The sequence below is a fragment of the Protopterus annectens genome, chromosome 2.part0 (assembly GCF_019279795.1).
Source record: "Protopterus annectens isolate FY-2018-M chromosome 2.part0, PAN1.0, whole genome shotgun sequence".
NCBI classification, from domain to species: domain Eukaryota; kingdom Metazoa; phylum Chordata; order Ceratodontiformes; family Protopteridae; genus Protopterus; species Protopterus annectens.
The window spans coordinates 52,167,516-52,183,317 of record NC_056728.1 but is presented as its reverse complement, the minus strand read 5'-3'; the positions used below and the strand labels follow the sequence as shown (position 1 = coordinate 52,183,317).

The window sequence follows — 15,802 nt, the reverse complement described above, 5'->3', positions numbered from 1 at the left end:
CCTGCAAGCTCAATTCCTGCCAGGCAAACTAAATTCACTGGCAGACGACTTAAGCAGAAATCTCATGGACCCACACGAATGGAAACTAAAACCCAAAATATTCAACCTCTTGAGGAACAAATGGGGGACTCCAGAGGTAGACCTGTTTGCCTCCCCTCACAACTACCAATTGCACAAATTCTGCACAAGAAGTCCCCACAGCCAAGCTTGGAAAGTGGATGCCCTATTCGTTACCTGGGAAAGCCTCTCAGTTTATGCCTTTCCCCCTCTGCTTCTCCTCTCGAAGTTTCTACTAAAGATCAAACAGGACAAGCCAAGGACAATACTGATTTCACCAGACTGACCACACCAGCACTGGTACCCCCTGTTGTGCAGTATGACACTTTTACAACCATGGCACCTGCCTCAGACCCCTTCCCTGCTGACCCAGCAGGCGGACCAGATTCTGCACCGTCAGCTTCAAACTCTGAACCTTGCAGCCTGGCTAATCCCTTGAGCTCTCCCTTAGCATCCCTCAGTAAGCAGGTACTGGATGTCATTCTGGAGGAAAGGAGGCCTAGTACTGAAAATCGTATGCTGAAAAGTGGAAAAGATACTGCTGCTGGGGCCTGGCTCAGGGGATGGGCACAGCGGTGCCCAACTTACCTCATATTCTACAGTACTTAACAGAAATGCTCCACAGGAGCCTATCCTTTTCGTCAATTAAAATTCATGCCTCTGCCATTTCAGCACATTATAATACTGAGCCACCCCTTGCTAAAGCAATTCCTTAGAGGGGCCATAAATTTAAGACCCCCCCCCCCCCCCAGGAGAGCTCCCTCTCCAGCCTGGGACTGTAACTGTGTATTGGAAAAGCTCACTCTTCCCCCCTTTGAACCAGCTGCTACAGCAGAGTTGAAATTCCTTTCTTGGAAAACAGCATTCCTTGTAGCCATCACTTCAGTAAGAAGAGTGTCTGAATTACAGGCCCTCGTGGCAGTGGAACCCTTCATTACCTTCCATGCGGACAGGGTTTTCCTCAGGACTAATCCTTCTTTTATGCCCAGGGTGGTGTGTTCTGTGGCCCTAAATCAGTCCATTCATTTGCCTACTTTTTTCCCTAATCCACAAAACAAAGGGAACGAATACTGCACTATCTGGACGTGCACAGACAACTTAGATTCTATTTGGACAGGACTTAGCCTACCAGAAAATCTGAGCAGCTACTAGTTAGCTTTGCTGCAGGGGTAGAGGGGAAGGCCATTTCAAAGCAAATCATTTCAAAATGGATAGCCCATTGCATTCATTTCTGCCACAGGCACCATAGAAAACCTACCCCACAGGGGATAAGATCACATTCCACCAGGGTTGCATCTACCTCTGCGGCATTTCTCAGAGGGGTCCATACCAGAGGCATCCTAGAAGCTGCCACCTGGAGCTCTGTACATACCTTCACCAAGCATTACCACTTGCCTATCTTTTCTAAATCCAGAGCTGGATTTGCCACTGCAGTCTTGCAGGGATTAATAGCCGGCCCTAATGCTCTTTAACTTCCTACTCCCTTCCTTAGCTTTGGGAATCGGCCCAAATGTGATGACTGCAACAGTGAAACATGAAGAACATAGTACAGATGTTCTTCGTGTTTCACTGTTGCAGTCATTACATTTGGGTTATCTGCTGACAGGTTGCCCTCAGTCAGCCTGAATTCCAAAGTCTTGGGTCCTGCGTCGGTTGCTATCTTTTCTTCCATGACGTCAGGTCGTCAGGGGTATAAAACATTCAGCCAACGCCATTTTCTTTAGTCTTTCTTGTTACGCGGTGCCCAAAGCAGAAGCATTTCACAATTGCCGGTTGGCCGACTACTGAAATATTGGAGTTTGAGTTTCAGAACCGAAGTCTTCACTAAAGCTAAGTACCCCGTTGGGGAAACTTTTTTCTTGCTTTTTACCAATGTCAAACAACGTTGTTAATTGTATTACTTGTGGGAAGCAAATACCTCATAAGGATTTCCATTTATACTGTATTCCTTGCCTAGGCCCTGATCACAGCGTGCCTGGCTGTCGGTTTTGTGCTAGATTCAACCAACGCACTATTAAGCATTGGTATATTTTTGCATCAAAGTATTTTGGAAACAGATTTAACTACCCAGAAATGTTGTCGGATAGCAATCCGACTACCATTGTACATAAAAAAAAAAATGCAAAGAAAAGGACAGAGAAAGACAGTCGAGATCCAAAACGGATGAAGTTTCTCCTAAGCCAGTCACTGGTACTCAGTAAGGCGCTTTCAAAGCCCCTGATACCCGCTACCTTTGAGTCGCAGGCCTCTACCGACACCATGTGGAGTCAGGCATGCCACAAGATACTCAGGGTATTCGGCCGATGGATGTATCTCCCTCAGATGGGTCTGGAGCCGCTGAGCAGGCACTGGCTTCTGAGGGTGTATTCAGACCTTAACATTTTTACATCAAACCAACGAAAGCTGCAAAACCAAAGGCAAAGACACCTTCTAAAACTAAAACACCTCTATGCCTAAAAAACAGATGATCAAAATGGCTGAAGACCTTATTATCTTGATCAGGGGTACCCATCCCCCTTCAGATAAGAGGCCTAGGCAAGACACACTGACTATGAATCTTCAGATCAAGTTTTTATTTCTTCTGATTCCTCTTCTGATCAGGAATTATCTTTATATTAGCTTTGAGGATTCTGATGCTGAGGAGTCTATTCCATCTGCATCTCCTCCTGAGTATTATTCATTTGGAGAAACTTTGCATACTTTGAGGGAGCATTTTCACTGGGAGAGTCAAGAGTTCTCAGAATCAAAAACGAGGCTCAGGGATTTCCTCCTTCTCCCTCAGCACAAGCCTTTAGCCATTCTCCCGTGTTAGACATTGTGGATGATGTTTTTTTTGGAGTCAAGCCTGACCCCTGACTCTACCTCCGGCTCCCAGTAAGCCTGACTGGTATTACAGGGTCCCTGACTCTCATACATTATTATTTAGAAACCTTGCTGCCGATCCTGAAACTATTTCACAGGGTCCTAAGGGAGTTAAGGCCTCAACAGCAAAAAACGCTACCCCCTCCGACAGAGATTCCAGGGCGCTGGACAGATGGAGAAAAAAGGTTTATACATCTGCAATCCTGGCAGTCAGGGCCTTAAACTGTCAATTTCATATGCTTAAGTACCAACAACATGTTATGGGATTGCTGAAACAGAAAATTATGTTGATTTCAGAATGTGCAGAAAATATGGAATTGCAGGAATTCTTGCATGCAGCTGGACAAGTTGGAAAGCAAACTTTGCAATGTGGTTTTGATTCTTTAGAGGCCTCCTGCAGTGCCGCAGTTACTGGATCTGTGGTCAGGAGGCATGCCTGGTTAAAGGAACAAATTTTGCCTGATCATGTTAAAGCTAAATTACTAGATGCATCTTTACAGCATGATTCTCTGATGTTCTTCATTCCACATTGCTGCAGTCCTAACTATTGGGTAGTCCGCTGTCCAGTCGGCCCGAATACCAAAGTATATGGCTGACGTCGGTCAGGGCGCATTAGACTGACGTCAGTACGTCAGGGTACTAATGCGCATGACCGACGTCATATCCTCAGTCTTTTTTGCCGCATGGTCCGATGCAGAAGCAATTTTGCGAGTGCAGGTTGGCGTTCTGAAAGTTTCTGAAGTCAGAGTTTCAGACCGAATCAAAGTTGGCTAAGTACCCGTTAGAATATTTTGGTTTTTCTTGCCTCAGTATTTAACCGGATGTCAGAAAAAGTGAATAACTGTATTTCTTGTGGGAAACAGATACCTCATAGGGATTACCATACTTTGTGTATACCTTGTTTAGGGCCTGAGCACGACGTTGTTGGATGCCGCTCTTCTGCTAGATTTAACAAACGCACTATTAAGAGAAGGTTAGACTGTGCCAGGTTAGTTTTGGGAAGCGTTGTAATTATAAAATGCCGTCGGAGGCTCCGGCGCCCGCCAAAAAGCGCAAGGACAAAGGAGCAAAGCCTAGAGTGGAAGAACCGACAGTCCCAGAGGGCGGATCTTTAGAAGGCTCAGTGGAGCCGGAGGTTTTGCCAGGTGTTTCTTTGGAGTCTCAGGAGAGACTTTACTGTTACAGGATGTATCCTCGCAGGAAGTAGGCCAGGCTGAGGGGCTTCTCAGGTGGCTGTTCTTCCCTCTCTTCCTAAGGTGGTTAGAGCCTCCCTTCTGTTTCCCAGGCTTCTTTGAGAGGCAGGCCAAGTTTAACTTCAGTGGGGTTTCTCCTAGTGCTTCAGGGTCTTTGCCTAAGAAACATATGCTTAAAATGGCAGAGGATTTGATTACTCTGATTAGAGGTTCTATGCCCCCTCCTGATAAGAGGCCTAGGGTGGAACCTGAGTTTGAGAGTTTTGAGCAATGTTCGAGGCTTCTGAGTCTTCGGCTGAAGACTTGCAGGAGTATCCTCCTTATTCTGATTCTGATGTGGATGATTCTACTCCTTCAGCTTCTCCTCCTGAGGATTTTTCATTTTCAGAGACTCTGCATTCCACGAGGGAGCATTTTAAATGGGAAGGTCAAGATTTCTCTGATTCCAGGAAGAGGCTTAGGGAATTCTTGTTTTTACCCCAGCATAGGCCTTTAGCTATACCTCCTGTTCTGAATGTGGTGGAAGATGTTTTGCAGAGGCTTCCCTCAATCCTGATTCTTTGCCTCCTGCCCCAGTTAAACCGGATAGGTACTATAGGGTGCCTGAAGCTCATAAGTATCTTTTAAGAGTCCTAGGGCAGACCGAAACTGTCTCTCAGGGGCCTGAAGGTGTGAAGGCCTCTGTTGTTAAAAATCCTGTTCCTCCTGATAAAGAGGCAAGGGCTTTGGATAGATGGGGAAAGAAAGTGTATACTTCTTCCACTTTAGCCATGAGGGCGTTGAATTGTCAGTTTCACATGTTAAAATATCAGAATTATCTCCTTTCACAATTGAAATCTAAGGTGGATGCTCTGGCAGAAGGTATTGAGTGTAAAGAGTTGCAGGATTTAGTTCATGTGTCTGAACAGGTGGGTAAACATTCCTTGCAATGTGGTTTTGATGCTGTGCAGGCCTCCTCGAGGGTGGCTGCCGCTGGTTCTGTTCTTCGTAGGCATGCCTGGTTGAGAGATCAGAATTTAGCTGAGCATGTTAAAACAAGGATTTTGGATGCTCCTTTGCAGTCTGATGTGTTGTTTGGTTCGCCTGTGGAAGCAGTCTTAAAGAAAATGGAGGACAAGGCTAAGTCTATGCAAACTGTTAAGGATTTTTGCAGGTGCAGCCTCCAAGTTTAGTAGAAATTGGCCTACTAAGGGATGGACTTATCCTGCTTATGATTCCCAGTCTACGGGTAGGTCTAGACGTGGTAGGCGCAGAGCTCAAGGTTCTTTTAGGCCTAGGACAGGGAGTTCCCCTGCTCAGACTTCTGGTGAGGGCAGGGGTCAGTCCTTTCGTAAGCAGACCCAATGACCTGCCTTTTCAGCTGCCAGTACATTCTCGCCTGGCAGCACCTTTGGGAGGAAGGCTGTCTCTTTTCAAAGAAAATTGGGATTTAATTACCCAAGACAGATGGGTTCTGGATATCATTCACCACGGTTACAGGTTTTATTTCCATACCATGCCTCCTTTCAAAGGCATGCCAGACATTCCTCCTCTACAAAGACAAGAGGCTCACAAGCAAATTTCTCTGTTGCTCCACATAGGGGCCATTCAGCCAGTTCCTGTGCCAGAAAGGGGCCTAGGATTTTATTCTCGCCTGTTCCTAGTACCGAAGAAGGGGAACACGTGGAGGCCAATTTTGGATTTATCTATCCTCAACACTTATCTGGACATTCCCAAGTTCAAAATGTTGACGTTACAACAGCTTTTACCTCTGCTGGGCAAGGATCACTGGATGGTAACTTTAGATCTCAAGGAAGCTTACCTTCATGTGCCTATAAGACTAAGTTGCAGGAAGTATCTGCGTTTCGAGCTGGAAATTCTCATTATCAGTTCTCTGCATTGCCCTTTGGCTTATCCACTGCCCAGAGTATTCACAAAGGTTCTGGCTCCAGTGATAGCTTACTTCAGGCTAAAAGGAATTCAAATCTATCCTTACTTGGACGACTGCCTGATTCTAGCTCAAGAAAAGGAAGACCTTCTACAGCATTTGGATTATGTCATAGCAGTGCTAAGATGCCTAGGGTATTCTGTGAACGAAATAAAGTCCAGTCTAGTACCCTCTCAAGACATGTGCTTTCTGGGTGTGAGACTGAATACAGCAGCCCAGATGGCCTTTTTAACCCCGGCAAACAAAAGAATCTTTCCAGTTACTTCCATCAACTATCTCTTCAGTCCGGGCTGACTGCAAGGACAGTCCTTCAAGCCTTAGGGTTCATGGCATCTTGTATTCTGGTGCTTCCCAATGCCAAACTGCATATGAGGAAGCTGCAATGGTATCTCAAAATGTATGGACACAGCACTGCCAGGATTTGGACACTGTCATTCAAATAATACCTTGCATTCAAAAGGAATTTTTGTGGTGGGCTCAGGAATGTCACCTAAACAAGGGACTCTCTGTGACCCGGCCAGAGGCGAGTCAGATTCTAACGACAGATGCCTCAGACATTGCTTGGGGAGCTCATCTAAATGGAAAGTGGATACAAGACAAGTGGCCTGCCAGACTACAGCATCTACATATCAACATGAAAGAGATGTTAGCAGTCCAGTTTGCATTAATGGCTTTCAAGGAGTTACTTCTTCCAGGGCAGGTGTTGATTCTAACAGACAACACAACTGTCATGTGGTACATCAACAAACAAGGGGAACACATTCTTACCCATTGTGCAGGCAAGCAATGATTTTATGGGAGACTGCGCTCAGCTTGCAACTAACTCTTCAGGCAAGGTTTCTGCCGGAGCACAGAACTCCTTAGCAGATGTGTTAAGCAGACAAATCATGGATCCCCACAGTGGAAACTGGATCTTCATGTATTTCAAAATTGACAGTGTCATGGGGAACTCCAGACATAGATCTGTTCGCTTCTCCACTAAACCACCAGCTGCCAAAGTTTTGCACAAAGAGGTTTCATCACACAGCTTGGAAAGTGGATGCTCTTTCTTTCAGTTGGAAAAATCTTCATGTGTATGCTTTTCCACCTCTGCCTCTTCTCCCAAAGGTGCTTCTAAAGGTCAGACAAGACAAGCCAAGGATGATTTTAATAGCTCCAGATTGGCCTCGGCAGCACTGGTACCCATTACTGAGGAGTCTGGTAAGGAAGCCTCCATGGCCTTTACCCTTGATTCCACACCTGTTGTCTCAGAGGGACGGTCACCTGCTCAATGTCAAGCTTCAATCTCTTTATCTAACAGCCTGGCATATTCTGTTTTGAAAGACAGCAGGTCTCAACTTCCTCAACAAGTTTTAAATGTGATTATGGAAGCCAGAAGACCTAGTACAAGGAAAGTGTACAGAAAAATGGAAGAGATTTTTATTTTGGAGTGCAGCAAACAATTTGGAGATTTCTGAGCCTAATTTGAGTGTGGCTCTTCAATATCTTACTGAGTTATTGGACAAAGGTTTGTCTTTCTCTTCCATTAAGATTCATGCTGCAGCAATTTCAGCTCACTATGATTGTGACCCACCATTGTTTTCGCATCCTTTGTTCAAGCAATTTCTTAGAGGGCAAAGAATATAAGACCCCACGTAGAGCTCCTACTCCTGCTTGGGATCTCAATTTTGTGTTGGAGAAACTTACTCTACAACCTTTTGAGCCTGCGGCTACTGCTGAATTGAAATATTTGTCATGGAAGACTGCTTTTTTGTTGGCCATTACTTCTGCAAGAAGGGTTTCTGAGTTGCAGGCCCTTATGGCGTTAGAGCCTTTTTTGATTTTTCATAAGGATAGGGTATCTTTACGTACTAATCCTTCCTTTATGCCTAAGGTGGTTTCTAGTGTGGCTTTAAACCAAACTATTCATTTGCCTACTTTTTATGCAGATCCCCAAAATAAAGGGGAAAAGATTTTGCACACTTTAGATGTACACAGGCAATTGCGTTATTATTTGAGCAGGACTAAGGATTTTAGGCAGTCTCAGCAGTTGTTTGTTTCTTTTGCTTTGAGTTCGCAGGGCAAGCCTGTGTCAAAACAAACTATTTCTAGGTGGATTGGGTTTTGCATTGCATTTTGTTATTCCCATCATGGCAAGGAGATTCCAGCTGGAATTAGGCCTCATTCCACTAGGGCTACTGCCACTTCTACAGCATTTCTAAGGGGTGGCCACTAAGGATATTTTGGAGGCAGCTACTTGGAGTTCAGTGCATACTTTCTCTAAGCATTATCACCTTCCTCTCTACTCTAAGTCTAGGGCTGGTTTTGCCACAGCTATTTTGCAAGGCATGTTGTCAGTTCCTGCTTCCTTATGATTTGCCAGCCTCCCTTACCTCTGCTTTGGGATTCTACCCAATAGTTAGGACTGCAGCAATGTGGAATGAAGAACATAGTACAGTTTTGTACCTACCATAAATGTAGATGTTCGAGGATCCACATTGCTGCAGTCCAATACCCTCCCTCCTTCCCTCTGTGTTTAAGGGTGGTTGTGTAGGTGAGGTTATATTCTGGTAATTTTGTATATATTGTACATATTTTTGGTGCAGGTATGTTTGGAATTTTTGGTTTTGGCCTTAGCTTTTCAGGGTCTTCTGACATCTGGGGCAAGAAAAGACTGAGGATATGACGTCGGTCATGCGCATTAGTACCCTGACGTACTGACGTCAGTCTAATGCGCCCTGACCGGCAGCCATATACTTTGGTATTCGGGCCGACTGGACAGCGGACTACCCAATAGTTAGGACTGCAGCAATGTGGATCCTCGAACATCTACATTTATGGTAGGTACAAAACTGTACTTTTGGTATTAAGGCGGAAGAGGTTTTAAAGAAAATGGAAGACTAAGCTACGTCTCTGCAAACTGTTAAAGATTTCTTACAAGTGCAGCCACCTAGATTCAGTAGACACTGGCCTACAAAAAATTGGTCCTTTCCCGTGTCAGACAGAGCTCAGAGGCAAATCCAGACACCCTTAGGGTTCCAGGTACCAGGCTCAAGACTCATACAGGTCAAAGCAATGGGGCGCATCCACCTCCAAATCTGGAGGAGATAAAGCGCAAACCTACAGAAAGCAATCCCAATGACTTCCCTCTGCCTACACCAAGCATTTATCTCTTGGCACCACCCACAGGGGGAAAATTAGCACTTTTTGCTCAAAATTAGCAGTTAATAACCCAGGACAAGTGGGTACTGAACATCGTATCACAGGGATACAGATTCCATTTCCACACTCTGCCAATGACAAGTGGTTGGCCAGACCTGCCAAAAAATCAATGGGCAGAGGCACAGAAACAGGTTACGTCCCTCATGGATATGGCGGCCATTCAGATGGTACCAGAACGGGAAAAAGGACAAGGTTTTTACTCGAGACTGTTCTTGGTACCCAGAAAGGACAAGGCCTGGCGGCCAGTACTGGATTTATCGATTTTGAACACATACCTGGACATTCCAAAATGCTCACTTTGCAACAGCTTCTGCCCATGCTGGGCAAGAATGCTTGGCTGGTGACTTTAGACTTGAGGCATACCTGCATGTCCCAATAAGACAGTCATGTAGAAGATACCTCAGATTCAAGGCTGGCTTACTGCATTACCAATTCTCTGCACTGCCCTTTGGCATATCTACTGCGCCCAGGGTCTTTACAAAGTGCCTGGCACCAGTAATTGCATTTTGCAGAAAAAGAAGTATTCAAATATATCCTTACTTGGACGACTGTCTCATTCAAGCAGAGAACAAGGACACTCTCCGACACCTGGCATTTGTGAAAAGGCTTCTAGCATGCCTAGGGTACACAATAAACGAAAAGAAATCACAACTGGTACCCTCTTAAACGATAACATTCCTGGGTGCAAGCTTGCATACAACTGCCCAGATGGCTTACCTCACGCCAGACAAACAAAGGCAACTGACTGCTTACTTCAAACTGATGCAGCAAAAACCCAGTATTCTGCGAGACAAATTCTGCAGGCTCTGGGCTTCATGGCATCCTGCATCCTACTAGTTCCATATGAAAGACTGCATATGAGGAAACTTCAATGGTACCTAAAAAGTTTATGGAGTCAGCATTCACACAGTCTGGAAACAATGATTCATCTCATTCCCTGCCTGCAACAGGAGTTTCTATGGTGGACAAAGGCCTGTCACCAAAATATGGGACGGCCCTTCACTCTACTCCCTGCCAGCCAAACTTTAACAGACACGTCAGATTATGCCTGGGGGGCCCACATGGCAGGAAGATGCATTCGGGCATATGGGCACCAAATCGAATGCATCTACATATCAACCAGAAAGAGATGCTAGCCATTCACAATGCCCTAACAGCATTCAAGGACTTGCTTCACCCAGGACAACTACTGATAAAGACTGACAACACCACAGTCATGTGGTATATAAACAAGCAAGGGGGCATGCACTCATACCCCCTTTGCAGATTAGCCATGGCAGTGTGGGACACAGATTTGACCTTCCAGATAAATCTTCAAGCTCAATTCCTGCCAGGAAAACAGAACACTCTGGCAGATGATTTAAGCAGAAACCTTATGGATCCTCACGAGTGAAAACTAAATCCACAAGTATTCAGCATGATAACAGAGAAATGGGGGAGCCCAGACATAGATCTATTTGCCTCTCTTCAAAATTTTCAACTGAAAAGATTCTGCCCAAGGACTTATCACAGACAAGCATGGAAAGTGGACGCCCTATCTTTCAGTTGGAAAAACCTGTCAGTTTACGCCTTTCCTCTTCTGCCTCTACTACCCAAGGTCCTCCTAAAAGTCAGACAAGAGAAGCCAAAGATGATATTAATTGCCCCGGACTGGCCCCGCCAATACTGGTACCCAGTCCTAAGGAACTTGTCTCAATACCCAGCTTGGACCTTGCCTCAAAGACCACAACTACTGTCCCAGCAAAACAATCAGATCCTGCACAATCAACTACAGACTCTGAACCTGGCAGCATGGCTAATCATATAATCATACCAACGACACCTCTCAGTAAAGCTGTGATGGATGTCATTTTGGAAGCCAGAAGGCCTAGTACTAGAAAATCTTATGCTGACAAATGGAAGAGATTTTGTGCTTGGAATTAAGCACAAGGAACTGATACAGCAGAACCACATATTCCTCAGATATTAAAATACTTAACTGAGGTGCTTGACAAAGGCCTATCTTTCTCATCAATCAAAATCCATGCCTCTGCCATTTCGGCTCATTACAATACAGAGCCACCAATCTTTTCTCATACCTTACTAAAGCAGTATCACCATTACTTGCATGAGACTTCAATTATGTGTTGGAAAAGCTCACCCTGCCTCCATTTGAACCAGCTGCTACCTCTGATATAAAGTTCTTATCATGGAAGACAGCCCTGCTACTAGCAATTACTTCAGCAAGAAGGGTTTCAGAGCTACAGGCCCTCATGGCTGTAGAGCCTTTTATCGTATGTTACCCAGACTGGGTGTCTCTGAGGACAAATCCTATTTTTATGGCTAAGGTGGTTTCCAGTGTGGCTCTTAACCAAACAATTCATCTGCCAACTTTCTATCCAAATCCGCCGAACAAAGGGGAGAGAATTCTGCATTCCTTGGACGTACACAGACGGCTAAGATTCTACTTGTGCAGGACAAAAGCCCTAAGAAAAACTGAGCAATTACTAGTGTCATATGCTGCAGGATTAGAAGGAAAGACCATCTCAAAGCAGACAATTTCAAAGTGGATAAGCCACTGCATCCGTTTCTGCTACTCGCACCATGGTAAACCTATGCCCAAGGGCATTAGGTCTCATTCCACCAGAGCTGCAGCTACTTCGGCAGCCTTTCTCAGGGGGGTACCAACCAAAGACATTCTAGAGGCTGCTACTTGAAGTTCTGTACACACCTTTACAAAGCATTACCATTTGCCTGTCTACTCTTAGTCTAGGTCAGGCTTTGCCACTGCAGTGCTGCAGGGCCTTATAGGCGCACCTAATGCTGTTTAGCTCCAGCCTCCCAACCATAGCTTTGGGATTCTACCCAAATGTAACAACTGCAACAGTGAAAGACGAAGAACATAGTACAGTTGTGTACACTTGCCGTAAATGTAGATATTCAAGTGTATTCACTGTTGCAGTCCAGGTTACCCTCCCGCCATCCCCCTGTCATTCTCCAGTTTATCTTTCCTTCTCTATCTTCTACAACCTTTGTGGTGTATTTGCTTGTAGATGAAGGTAAAGTTTGTCTTGATGCATGTATATCTCTCTCTCTCTATATATATCTCTCTCTACATATATATATATACATATATATATATATATATATATATATATATATATATATATATATATATATATATATCTCTATATATATATATATATATATTTATATATATATCTATCTATATATCTATTTATATCTTTTTATATCTATTTATTTATATCTATTTATATATATATATTTATATATATATATTTATATATATATATATATATATATATATATATATATATATATATATATATATATATATATATATATATATATATATATATATATATATATATATATATATATATATATATATATATATATATATATTTATATATATATTTATATATATTTATATTTATATATATATATATATATATATATATATATATATATATATATATATATATATATATATATTTATATATATATATATATATATATATATATATATATATATATATATATATATATATATATATATAATATTGCTATCTTTTTGGGGGCACCTGACATCAGGGCAAGAAAAACTAAAGATGATGGCGTCGGCTGCATGTTTTATACCCCTGACGACTTGACATCATGGAAGAGGAGACAGCAACCAACGCAGGGCCCAAGACTTTGGATTTCAGGCCGACTGAGGTCAACCTGCCAGCAGATTACCCAAATGGAATGACTGCAACCATGAATACACTCAAACATCTACATTTATGGTAAGTGTACACAACTGTACTTTCCTCAAAGGGGAAGAGGTTTTATTCCAGAATGTTTTTGGTGCCCAGGAAAGAAGGCACCTTGGAGACCCATTCTGGATCTTTCTCAGCTAAACTCCTTTTTTAAAGGTCCCTTCCTTTCAGATGCTGTTCTTCAAACCTTGTTTACTCTGCTACTTCCTCAGGCTTTTCTAGTTTTCCTGGATCTCAAGGATGCTTATCTTCACATTCCTATTCCCCTTTTCTGGAGATTTTTATGTTTCTCTGTTGCTTCCTGGCATTTTCAGTTCTATGCTTTGGCCTTTGGCCTCTTTTTTGCCCCAAGGGTCTTTACCGAATGCCTTGCTTCTGTGATTGCTTTCTGCAGGCTAAGGGGGATAAAAGTCTTTCCCTACCTGGATGACCTTCTTCTTCAGGCCTCCTCCCCAGAGATTTTATTTCAGCATCTACATTTTGCCATTTCTCTCCTGCAAAGCCTGGGGTTTACTCTAAATTTCAAGACGTCTTTCCTGACGTCTCCTCAGGCTCATATTTTTCTGGGATGCAGGATCCAGACTCTTCCAATGTTGGCATGTTTGCCTCCTCTCAAGGCCTCGACTCTCATGGCTTTCTTTCAGTCCCTTCTTCCTATGGCTTCAGTCACAGCCAGAGAATTTCTGAGGGCTCTGGGTTACATGGCTTCCACAAGCTCTGTGTTCCCGCTAGCCAAGATCCACATGAGTAAGCTCCAGTGGTTTCTAAAGTCACTTTGGCTTCAACATTCTTATCCTTCTCAACATTCTTATCCTTCAGAGTTTCTAATCCCTCTTCTTCCATGCCTCAAGCTGGAACTTCAGTAGTAGACCCATCAGTTGTCCCTCAAGCCAGGGCTTCCTTTTCAACCTCCACCCCCCCTTTTCAGGAACATTTCACAGATGCCTCGGACATGGGATGGGGGGGCCTCCTTCTGCCCTCTGAAGGTCAGGGTCTTTGGTCACTTCAACAAAAGAAGGACCACATCAGTGTCAAAAAGATGAGAGCTCTTTTGCTAGCTCTTCAGGCTTTTCATTCTCTTTTCCTTCCAGGGCACCTCAAGATTCTTGCAGACAGTACCGAAGTGACGCGGTACATCAACAAGCAAGGGTGGACAAGGTCATGTCTCCTATGCAGGTTAGCCCTTCAGGTTTGGGAGCTAGCTATCCAGTATCAGGTGAACTTTCAGGCAGTTTACATTCCCTCAGCTCTGAAGATGTCCATAATGCAGTCCCACAATTGGATGCTTCACTGGGATATGTTCCTGGACATTGTCCACCAGTGGGGTACTCCTTGGGTAGATATGTTTGCCTCCCCTCTGAACAGACAACTTCCTCTGTTGTGTGCTAGAGCCCCATGCCCGCTGGCCTGGAAAGTGGACGGTCCTCCATTTTATTGGAAGGGGATGTTTCTGTATGCCCTCCCTCCCCATCCTGTCATTTCAAAAGTCCTGTTCAAAATAAAACAGTAATCTTGATGTGACTCACTTTTGTCCCAAACAGCATTGGTTCCCACCACTTCTGCATCTTGCCAAGGGCAATCATCACAAGTTACCTCACTGGGTGGACCTACTCACACAAGACAAGGGATCTCTCATCCATCCTCACCTGTCCACTCTTCAGCTGACACTGTGGGTGATTAGGGTTTTGATCCTCAATAGACGCCTTTTTTTCAGAGGATGTGCCTTGGGTCCTGCAGTAGGCCGGGAAACCCTCTCCTAAGAAATCTTACTTACCTAAAAGGAAGAGATTTTCTGTTTGGTGTCTCTCATAACCTGGATCCACTTACTGTGGATGCACCTTTGGTTCTCTCTTATTTGTGTGAATTGCTCAGTGCTGTCCCTCCTTCCCAAGACCTTAATTTTGTTAAAAAAAAAAAAAAAAAATTGACACTGGCTCTTTTTGAGCCTGCTGCTTCAGCTTCCTTACAGAATTGTTCTTGGAAGACTGTTCATCTTTTGGCCCTTACTTCTGCCAGACGGGTATCTGAGTTGCAAGCTCTTATGGCTGTTATTCCTTTTTTCACTTTTCCATAAGGACAGGGCGTCCCTTCATATTAATCCTCCTCTTATGCCTAGGGTGGTTACGTAGTTCTCTCTTAATCAGTCTATTCATTTGTCAACTTTTTCTGTTCTCAGCAGTCTGCTAGTGAAAAGGTTTTGCACACTTTGGATTTGCATAGACAGCTGTAATATTATTTGGATAAGATTAAAGCTTTTGGTGAATCTGAACAGCTTTTAGTTTTTTAGTTTTGGCTATTTCCAAGCAAACGATTTCTACTTGGACATCTAAATCTTTTTCTTTCTGGTGTTCTGTTCATGGAAAGAGCCTGCGTTGTTCTGTTTTAAAGCTCGTTCTACTAGGGCTGTGGCTTCATCTGGTGCTTTTTTTCAAGTATTTAGATACTTATCCTATTCTACAGGTGGCTACCTGGGCGTCTGTGCTTACCTTTACCAAGCACTATGAGTTGGATGTGATTTCTAGAGCCAGAGCTGGCTTTGCCAGGGCCATTCTCCATGGCATCCTAGAGGGCTCTTATGACCCTTTCTCCTCCCATTTGTCATCTTGAGCTTTTGCATAATCCTGATTAGTAAAGAATATTGCAGCATGATATGGACGTAACGTCCTCAGAACTCAGGATGGTAAGGTTTTACACAACTGTACTTTCTGCCTGCGTCTATACATCCCCATTAACTCGCACCCTGCTCAGGTGATTTCTTTGTTTTTGTGATCAGGTTAAAAATGAAAACAGTTTCAGATAAA

At 43.8% G+C, this 15,802-nt stretch overlaps 1 protein-coding gene across 3 annotated transcripts in view; it reads left to right on the top strand.

The window, feature by feature from the left end:
- Positions 1–15,802, top strand: part of CREB1 (cAMP responsive element binding protein 1) — a 1,172,277-nt gene that overhangs the window by 426,009 nt on the left and 730,466 nt on the right. The window lies entirely within an intron of this gene.